We start from the raw sequence: 10675 nt of genomic DNA on the forward strand, positions 1-10675 counted from the left end.
GGAAGGAAGGAAGGAAGGAAGGAAGGAAGGAAGGAAGGAAGGAAAGGAGGGAGGGAGGGAGGGAAGAAGGGTTCGAGGTGATAAAGAAGCAGAGAGGACACGTAGGATGAGGACAGGCCCATATAGGCTGTGGCCTCTGTAAGAAGAGTTTCTTGGAAGTGGGGGCACAGTAGCTAGTTTGCAGTGGGTTGAAGGGTGAAAGAGATGAGGATATGGAAGTGATGCATGTAGAAAGCCCTTTAAGAGGGAAAGGAAGAAGGCAGTAGCTTGAAGCAGATGCAGGGGGCACTTTGGAATGGAGGAGACAGGACCCTGTTCTGCCAGCTGAGGGGCAGAAGACAGCAGCGTGAGAAGGGATGGTTGATGGCACAGAGTTCCCGAGCACAGGTGGAGAGGCTGGCTCAGGACCAGGGCAGGGAAGGAGGGAAACCTGACAGTGAGTTTGAGGGGTAAGAGTGTCTTTGGGGTGGCAGGTAAGAGGCAAGGTCATTTGCTGAGGGGTACCAGGGTGGTGTGGAGGCTCCAGGAGAGGGGAAGGTATGGAAAGGCCCCTAAGGATGCTGGATGAAGAAGTTGCTGGGCTTAACAGCAAGCCTGGGTTTGGGATTTTCTGTCCCTCACCCATCATGAACCTGGTGGTCTCAGAAAATCCAAAGAGTTCCTCACACCTTCCCCAAATGTTTCCCAGTTATCTTCTCCATGCTGGGAGGAGATGGATGGAAGAGAGCTGGGAATGAGCTTTCTGACTTGGTGTGGGGAAACAGGTGCCCAGTGGAGAAGAGGAGCTCTCACAATGCTTCGGGAAGCAGCGGGGGATCGTAACATGGATGTCCTGGCTCCCTGAATCCTAACCACTGGCAGCCATGCCTGGAGCAGGATCCTTTTACCCCTCCCCATGTGGGCTTCCTCTCACCCACCAGCCTCATGGTTCCTAACTGTTTCTTCTTTTTTGCCTCCTCACCACTCCCCACTACATCCAACCGCAGCGTAGAAGTCCTCAAGATGGTGGTACTGTCCAAACCTCCCATGAATCTGCCCTTTCCTCTCCATTTTCCCTGCCTGGACAATTGCTGGCCTCTGCCTCCAACCTCTCTCCCTCCAGCACACCCTCTGCCAAGAGGATCGCTCTAACATGGAAATCGAGACATGTTGTCCTCTTGCCCCAGAAGACCTTCAGAGGTTCCTGGGGTCTTCAGCCTGGTGTCCAAGGCCCCTTGTGAGCCCTTGAGCCCCTCGTCTTCCCGTGCTCTGCAATATGCCCTCCTCTGCACGTCACCTTTGTCACGGGGGATCTCTCGTTGGGAATGCCTTCTCCCTTCATCCATCTGGGGAGGTTCCATTTACCTTTCAGTTTAAACATCACCTCCTCTGTGAAGTCTTCCTTGACCACCAGGTCAAGTCACCTCCCTCGTCCGAGTCCCCAGAGTACAGTAAATCCGCACTTAACATTGTTGGTAGGTTCTTGGAAACTGACTTTAAGGGAAACAGCACACAGCAGGTCCTCAAATAACAGCATTTTGTTTCATTCAATGTCCATGAGGAAAGTATTGGTTTTGTTATATGTTATTTTGCTTAATGTCAGTTTCCAAGAACCGATTGACAATGTTAAGTAAGGACTGACTGTATCACACGCTCCAGTATCATAGCCCATCCCACTTTCGGGTAACTGGCTATTTATACGTCCATCTCCTTTCCCTGGACTCCTCCAGGACAGGGGCCAGGTTTGCTCCTCTTTTCTGTCCCAGCCAGGAACAGTTTGGAGCCTTGTGGGTGCTGGAATGAATGAATGAATGGATGAATGAATGAATCAATCAATCAATGTTCTCATGGATCCTGTGTCTTCAATGTGGGAATCTTTTCTATAGCTGTCTTTAAAAAAACGTGTTGTCTGGTTTTATACAATCCAAAAATGCATAGGGACTCAAAGACCCAAGAAGGGACTTTGCAGTGCACGTGGAAGAGGACTCAGCCCCGCTAAAGTGTGCACAGAGGACCACTGGCAGCTTCCCGGGTTCCCCTGCAGAAGGCCTCCTGAGGCCATTAACCAGGACCCCTGGGGAGTCCCATACTACCAGCTGAGCCTCTGGACAACACAGGCCGGAGAAGCACTGATGGCCAGGAGGCCTAAGGGAGACAGCAGTCACTCATCAACCCAGATTGGTACAAGTTGCCCTTGCCCAGAGGCAGGGGGCTGTATGGGAGGAACCCTGATCCATGAGGCCCTGGCTCCCCGAGCCTGCGTGACAGCCTGGACAGTCACAATGGTTGTGCATAGTCACATCTGCAGGTAATTTCTTCATCCATCTGCATTGGAATGGATCTCATTCAGTTCATTAGAACAACACCCTCTGTCCCAGTGCCATCTCTCAGGCGGGAGGGGCTGCTGCGTGCCCTGGAGAGCATGCTGCTCAGGCTCCGCTTTGGAACCTTCTGTCTCTTAGTGGGCTCTAATTGCATTAGGAGTAACCATGAGGTCAGCGGGCATGCTTGTTATAGGCGGCCTGGCCTCCAGCCGCCTGGGTGCGTGCACAAGGAGCTCCCAGGCCGTGCTGTCTGACATTTGCGATCGTTTAATGGAAATAAGTTCCATCTTGGAGCTCTGTTCAGCCTTTCATACAGCAGCCAAACTGTCCTCCTTGGACAGTACATAAATCCTGCTGGCAAGTCACTGGGCCAGCTCGCCTCCTGGAGCTGGTTCCCTCCCGGAGCTCGGCAGGGTGCAGCTGTTTGAACCCCAGTTCAGGAAAGGTCCTGGGGTGCTGATGGGGTGCAGGGGGGGAGGAGAGCACTATTTTGGGAGCCAAATTCCAGAGGAGCAGCATCCAGGCTGGGCAAGTTATTAATGCTTAACTCTCTGAGCTTTGGTTTTTCTCATTTGTAAAAGGGGAAGGTTGATACCTGCTTCTCTTAGTTATTCTAAGAATTAAAGGCCCAACGATGCCTGACACCCTGTAGCTACACAGACTGTGATTTTTTCCATCAACCATGTACCAGCTGTGTGACCTCGTGTGAAGCACGTAACTTCTCTGTGCTCCCATTTCCTCACCTGTAAAATGACATCATGGCAGTGCCTATCTCATATGGTGTTTGTGAGGATTATGTGGGGCAACATGGGTAAGGCGATGAGAATGGTGCCTGCACATGGGAAGCCCTCAGCGCACATTGCTGTCACTGTTTCTACTTCTTTGTAGGGCACAGCTTTGGAGTGAGGCCGGGTAAATACATGATTTGGGGTGGTTTGGCAGCTGATCCTCTCCTGGCAGGGTTCTAAGCTGAGAAAGGTTGCAGGTTTGGAGGAGAAAGAGGGCCAGTGAGAATACTGAGTTCCAGACCGACCAAATATCTTGTTCCTTTAACAGATGTTTGTGGAGGTCCTACTGTGTGCCAAGCACTGGGTTAAATACGTCGAATTGACAGGGATGTCTACCTGGTTACTGGATATACATGTGATCTGTTGATTTTATTTTTCTCTTCATTGGGCTACTCACTTATTTATAAATAAATAAATAAATACCTCATTGATGCTGCCGCAGCTGAGCTTCGGGGTGTACTTCGATGGCTCACAGGTCCCAGAATTTTAGAGTCCAGCTCTTGCTCTGTTCACCATCTCCCCCTTTTTCCAGCCTAAGCAGAGACCTCCCCTCTTCCAGGAAGGAAGCGCTCCTGAGGCCATTAACCAGGACCCCTGGGGAGTCCCATACCACCATCCCCTCCAGACCAGGTGAGGTGTCTGGACCTGATTATTTGTCTATCACGGCACTGACAATGCACTATCTTGAAGTTTTCTGGTCACTTGTTCCTGACCAGGGATGGACAGGCACTGTGTCTCTTGCTCCCTGCTCTCTAGACACCAGTGAATGCCCAGCACTAAGGACATGCTCGACCAATATTTGTCAAACAAAAGGATGAGCATGGCCTTTGGGCCTGCAGCTGGGCTTAGGAGTAGGGCCCCTGAGAGGTGACCTACCTCTGTCTAAAACAGCCCCTCAAGACTACCCACACACCCAGGCCCCATAGAATGTCTCCAGGGCCAACGAATTCACCATCTTCCTCCTACTCCTGTTTCAGTTTCTAAGCCCATTGGTCAGGAAGTTCTTCCCAATGTCTACCTAAGTCTCCAGAAATAACTTCGGCCAATTGTCCTAGAGCCAAACAGCATGGAGACAGAGGGGTGTCCTCCCCAAATGCCTCCCCTTGCTTCCCCAAGGAAAAGAATGCACGAGGAACCAGCACAGCAGGGTGAGGAGGATGGGGGACAGGTTGGAAATTGAACGGACAGATGTCCAGTGCATGTTCCCATGGAAATACAATGTACTTGTAGTGAACAGGGCTTGGCAAAGAGGGCCTGCATCTGATCTGAAACTCAAGAGCTTTCCTAGCGGAGAGGCACTGGCAACCAAGAAGGGTGAGCTCTCAAGTCATGAGCAGCCAGGCATCCCTCGAGCGTGGCAGGTGCACCGGGAATCTTGGAATACCTACCAGGCACAGCAGAAGAAGCAGACAGGGTGGGCCTTTCCAGACCCTTAGCCTTCCTGGGCTGGGTTGAGAGAAGATACCCAGGCGGGCCTGGACACACAAAGGACTGTGTAGCCTGGGCCAGGACTACTCACTATTGGACAGACCAGAAAGAAGGGGCCTCCAGCAGGGCTGCCCTGCAGGAAGGAAGGACCTCATCTGCAGTCTGGGTCAGCCTCAAAGGCAGGAGCTCTCCAGCCCAACCACACACAGGTCCCTGCCATCCTCACTGCCCTCTCCCGCAATGTTCAGTGCCACCTTGTGCTGGGCCCAGAGAGATCAAACAACTTTCCAGGGGCTCTGGGAACACCAACCAAACCCTTCTTCCCAGCTCTTCACTCCCTAAAGGACCACTTCTAGCCTCTCTCTGGTTTTCCTGAAGTCTCACTGGTTACTCTAATCAGAAGGTGGTGGGACCACCTCTGGGCCAGGAGGCCAGTGACTTGCAGTCAAGTTCCAGCTCTGTGTGACCTTCACAAGTCCCATCTCTCTGAGTCCTGAGTTATTTCACCTCCATAGAGTGGCAAAGAGCAAAGATTTTTAAATGCTTTTTATATTTGTTATTTTCTTTGAGACAGACTTTTGCTCTTATTGCCCAGCTGGAGTGCAATGATGTGATCTTGGCTCACTGCAACCTCCACCACAGGTTCAAGCGATGCTCCTGCCTCAGCTTCCCAAGTAGCCGGGATTACAGCTGACCGCCACCATGCTCAGCTAATTTTTGTATTTTTAGTAGAGACGGGGTTTTACCATGTTGGCCAGGCTGGTCTTGAACTCCTGACCTCAGGTGATCCACCCACCTCGGCCTCCCAAAGTGTTGGGATTACAGTCGTGAGCCACCTTGCCCAGCCTATTTTTATTTTTTAAAGAAGTAGAAACCTTAGTATTGTGGAGAGAAATGTGAGGAATGTCAATATGTAAAACAAAGCGGGACTGCTCTGGCAGGAGCCCGGGAGCCTGGGGTCCTGCCTGCTCAGCCTCCCCTATACCTCTGAGCACCTCTCCCACAACCACAGACTGAGAGCCATGGCACTGCCGGATAGCTAAGGGACTTCTTTTCCTTAAGCTTAATAGGGGCTTCCAGGTGGGCTAGGACTGGAAGGTCCAAGGGCAGTGCTATCTGCTGGAGAGATAGCTGGCTCACTAGTAGGGAGAGGGGAGGGCAGGCCCATTGTGCCTTGCTCATGAAGACATTTCTCAAGGAGAACTAGCTTCCTGGGGATGGTTGCAGCTCCAGCTGAAGGTGCAATATGAACCACCTCCCTCCCGGAGCTGCACATGGAGGGAGGCAGCTACCCAGACATCCCTCAGCAAGCTGCCAGGGTCACACTGCCTGGGGACAGGAGACCCATGTGATGACCCCCCACAGGCGCCTGCACCTTGGGCGGGATAGCAGGAAGCAGATGCAGAGCAAAGCGCAGAGCATGGAGCCCCCTACCTAGAAGTGGTTGGAGCCCTCGGGTCCAGCTTACTATCCCCAGGGAGAGCAATCGTTGAGAGTACCAGACCAGGCCCTGCTGCCAGCCTCTGCTCCGGAAACCCCCTCATTCCACGGTGTCTGCTTAATCCCTGTTAACAGTGGGCTGACCTCCCGCCTCCGTGGCCTCACACTGGGCCTGCCCCAGATCCTCACAGGCCTCCTTCGAAAAATAAATAAATACTTTCTCCATTATCCCATTAGCAGCTTCACAGGTTTTTCTGCTATTAGTTCCCAGCTCCAGTGAAAGTGGAAACACGTGTTCCAAAGAGCCTCCGCTTGCCCACCAGCCACCACGGGGCGGGTGCTACAGTCGAGGCAGGAGCTGTGCCTGGCCACCTGCAGCTGCCCACTGGGGAGAGTGGGGGTCAGAATCTGTTCAGCTCTCCCCAAAATTCTGCCACCTTCAGCATAAACCGGGGGTCTCCACACAACTGGGCAAGGAGCTGGGAGACACAGCTTCTGTGTGATGCGCTTCACTGGCTGTGTGTCTTCTGGCAAATCTCATTATCTCTCTGGGCCTCAGTTTCTATTTTATTGTATTTTATTATTTTGAGACAGAGCCTCGCTCTGTTGCCCAGTCTGGAGTGCAGTGCTGCAGTTTTGGCTCACTGCAATCTCCATCTCCTGGGTTCAAGTGATTCTCCTGCCTCAGCCTCCCAAGTAGCTGGAATAACAGCCGGGCATCACCATGCCTGGCTACTTTTTTTTTTTTTTTTTTTTTTTTGTATTTTTAGTAGAGACGGAGTTTCATCATGTTGGCCAGGCTGGTCTCGAACTCCTGACCTCAAGTGATCCACCTGCCTCAACCTCCCCAAAGTGCTAGGATTACAGGCGTGAGCCACCATGCCCGGCCTCAGTTTCTATTTTAAAATGGAGATTATAACTCCTATTTTAAGGACTAGAGGATCAAAATTAATCTGAACGGACAAGAAAGGGTCTTCAAGTGCTTTGCCAGTGGGGATGGGGTACTTGGGAAATGTCTTACTCTTCTGGCCTTTGCTGGCCACCTCTACTTCTTCAGATATAGTAAAGGAAGTAGCTAGGCCTTCCCTCACTGCACTGCCCTACACTGCAAGAGAGAGCCTTTAGGAGCTCAGACCCCTGGGGTTGGCTACCTCCCTTTTGGTGCCTAGTGCATTCCCCTCCCCATGGCCACAGTTCTCTGAGAAGGTTCTAGGATGCTCCATCATTGGCTCCTCAAGGTGGGGCAGGGCGCTGCCCAGCTGGCCTCAGCTAACACCCCCACAATGCCCAGTGCAGGCCCTGGCACAGAGCAGAATCAGGCTGGGAGCTGCACATGTTTGTCTGCCGGTTCCATCTCTCGGCTCCTTTTCACTTCCTCTGCCTGTGGCCCCAGGCAAGAGGGGCCCAGGTGTGCAGGAGTGTGGCCTGCTTCTGGCTGCCCACCGGGCACCTGGGACTTGGGTGGACAGGCAGTTAGTCTGTGCAGAGTCTGTCAGCAGTTGGAATCTGTTGGCAGTGCCTGTGAGGTCACTGCTCTGCCTTCCCATTTCAAAGGAGGTGGGACTAAGTCCTAACTCGGGCCATCTCTGGAACCCTCTGTCCCTTGGCTCCCACTCTTCTGCCTGCCCCTTCCCTGCAACTCCACCCTGCTTCACTTCTCTTGTCTGTGAGCTTCTTGAGACAGAAAGGGTGTCTTGTTGTCCCTTGGACATGCTGAGCTCCATTCAATGGCAAATCGGAGCGGTGGTTTTCTTGTGGATTGGCTGTAACCTTGAACAAGTGACCTAACTTCTCTGTACCTCTAATTTTCTCATCTTTAAAGTGCAGATGCACATTGCATTGCTGTGAAGGTCTAGTGGGATAATGCATTAGCACAGTCCCTGGCACCTTGTAAGCCCCCCAGAGAATGAGCTGTTGTTCTTACTCCCTGTCCTGGCAACCCAGCACAGCTTGCTAGAGGGTAGTGCGCAGCAAATGAGCATGTGAATGCATGCTCAGTCCTAGGCCCTGGCCCTCAGCCCCTCCCTCTGGTTCCTGGCCAGGTGGGAGATGCTGTCAGCTCTGCCAGAGTGTGGTTTCCCAGCATGGGAAAGGCTGTCCGGACACCTGGGAACAGCAGGATGACTGTGCCTGGGCAGCCCTGGGGCCCACAGTCTCTCTGGGCAGAAAGGAGCCCAGAGCGCATTCCTGGGTGGAGAGCTGGATTGGCCTCCCTGCACTGTGGGACTTGGCCTCAGTGTTCGTCTGATGAGTTGGCCTCATCTTACCAACCCCACGGCTCCTCTCTGTGGGTCCATTTGAGCAGCCTGGCAGCAGCCAGGCCTCCTTTCCCGGCCCCCTGGGAAGCCCCCTTTCTCACCTATCAACCAGCAGCTCCCATCCCCTTGGTTCTCCCTGAGGTTGGACCAGGGCATTTTTCCACTCTGACGTGCTAAGCCCCTGCCAGAATGAACCACCCATGTAGGGAGAGGTGAGGCCGGGGCCGGAATGAAGGATGCTGTGACTTGCTTTCTCCATCTTGGCCAATGCTGGCCCTCAAGGAGGCAGAGGCGGGAGGCCTGGTAACCTTCTCCCTTCTGGGATCCTGGGCTGTCTCTGGCCAGAAGCCAATTAGGCACTTTGGCATCAGGTGCCTTTGCAAGCCAGGATGGGGGTGGGAAGGCCCAGCCCCCTCTGTACCGATGTTGGTAGGGGGCTGGGCACAGCCTCATGGGGAGCTGGCCTGGACACAGCAGAGGTAGGCGGCTGCACTGCCTGACCTCCTGTGAGTCCGGAGGCTACCATTCTGTGATTGATTCTCCCCTCGGAGCCTCTGGGCTGCTCTCCTGGGAAAGCCGCAGGTCTGGGTCAAGGGGAGGGAGTCTGGTATGGACCATATTCAGGGACGGATTAGCCGGGGGAACTGCTCCCACCAGCAGGGAGGGGAGAGATAAAGCTTGTGAGCTGGAGAAGGGGGGCCCAGCACCGAGACACTCCCTCCATGACCCCAGGCCCGTGCAGAGCTGGTGTCTGTGGTGGGGGAGGGGGCCGCCCCCTTTCCCAGGGTACTGGCTGGCGGTGGAGCCCAGCACTTTCTCAGGCCCTTTATTAAATTTCTCAGGAGCAAGAGGGGAGGTTATCCCTCCCCTTCTTCCCCGGGCTCCCCTCCTTTTGTCTCCCTCCCCAGGAGGGTCGGGAAGGAGCTTTTCTCATTATTGTGGTTATTAAAAAATAAATGAGGCAGAGACAGAGACACAGAGGGAGAGACAGAGAGGCTGAGAGACAGAGGCAAGCAAAGAGAGACAAAGAAAGACAGACAGATAGAAGACGGAGCTAGGAAGACAGATGCAGAAGGAAGTAGACACAGAGAGACCGAGAGAAATGGAGGAGAGGTCCAGGGCAGCTTGGCATGGTGGGAAAACCAGGTTTGGGGACTTTGAGCTGCATTTAAAGTCACACCTGGTACCCAGTCGTGTGGGCTTGGGCAAGCTACTTCATCTACTTGAGCCTCAGTTTCTCGTCTGCAAAATGGAATAATAATCCTTACTTTGTAGTATCAGAAGCATAGACAGAGAGACAGAAGGGAGAAGGGACAGAGAGAGCTCAGTGCACCTGGGAAGCCCCCACTGCCCATGAGCAGAACAGGACTCTGAGTTGCAGGCCCTCTTCCCTGGAGATGACTGTTTCTGGGCTCCAGGCTCCTCTTCCTTATTCATCATCTCACTTCTATGAGCCAATTCATGGCTACTAAGTGGAAAACAAACTGGAGTCCTACAATGTTCACCTTGACCAGGTGCTCACACCTGGAATCCCAGCACTTTGGGAGGCTGAGGCGGGCAGATCACTTGAGATCAGGAGTTCGAGACCAGCCTGGCCAACATGGGGAAACTCTGTCTCTACTAAAAATACAAAAATCGGCCAGGTGTGGTGGCATGTGCCTGTGGTCCCAGCTACTCGGGGAGCTGAGGCAGGAGAATCACTTGAACCTGGGAGGTAGAAGTTGCAGTGAGTTGAGATTGTGCCACTGCATTCCAGCTTGGGAGACAGAGTGAGACTCTATCTCAAAAAATTAAATTAAATTAAAGTTAACCGGGCGTGGTGGCGTGCGTCTGTACTTCCAGCTGCTTGAGAGGCTGAGGTGGAGGTGGGAGGAGGGCTTGGGCCCGGGAGGTCGAAGCTGCAGAGAGCTGTGATTGCGCCACTGCACTCCAGCCTGGACAACAGAGTGAGACGCTGTCAAAAAAAAAGAAAAGAAAAGAAAAGAAAAATGTTCACCTCACGTTGTTGTTTTTCCTTTTATCTCTCAAACTAGAGAACCTGACCATGTTTGGAGGCAAACAAACCTAGCACTGAATTCCAGAAACCTACTATGAAGTTTTTAAGGGCAAAGGGCTAATATATGTTGATCTCATAGCTTTTTTTTTCTTAGATAACTTTCTTCAGGTATAAAATTCACAGGTAAAATGTACCCACTTTAAGTGCACAATTCAATGAAGTTTTCGTTTTTGATTTTGAGATGGAGTCTCACTCTGGCACCCATGCTGGAGTGCAGTAGTGCAATCTCGGCTCACTGTAACCTCCGCCTCCCGGGTTCAAGTGATTCTCCTGCCTCAGGCTCCCAAGTAGCTGGGATTACAGATATGCAATACCACACTCGGCTAATTTTTTTTTTTGTATTTTTAGTAGAGATGGGGTTTCACCATGTTGGCCAGGCTGGTCTCAAACTACTGACCTCAA

This window comes from Piliocolobus tephrosceles, chromosome 1 (genome assembly GCF_002776525.5).
Source record: "Piliocolobus tephrosceles isolate RC106 chromosome 1, ASM277652v3, whole genome shotgun sequence".
Classification (NCBI taxonomy): domain Eukaryota; kingdom Metazoa; phylum Chordata; class Mammalia; order Primates; family Cercopithecidae; genus Piliocolobus; species Piliocolobus tephrosceles.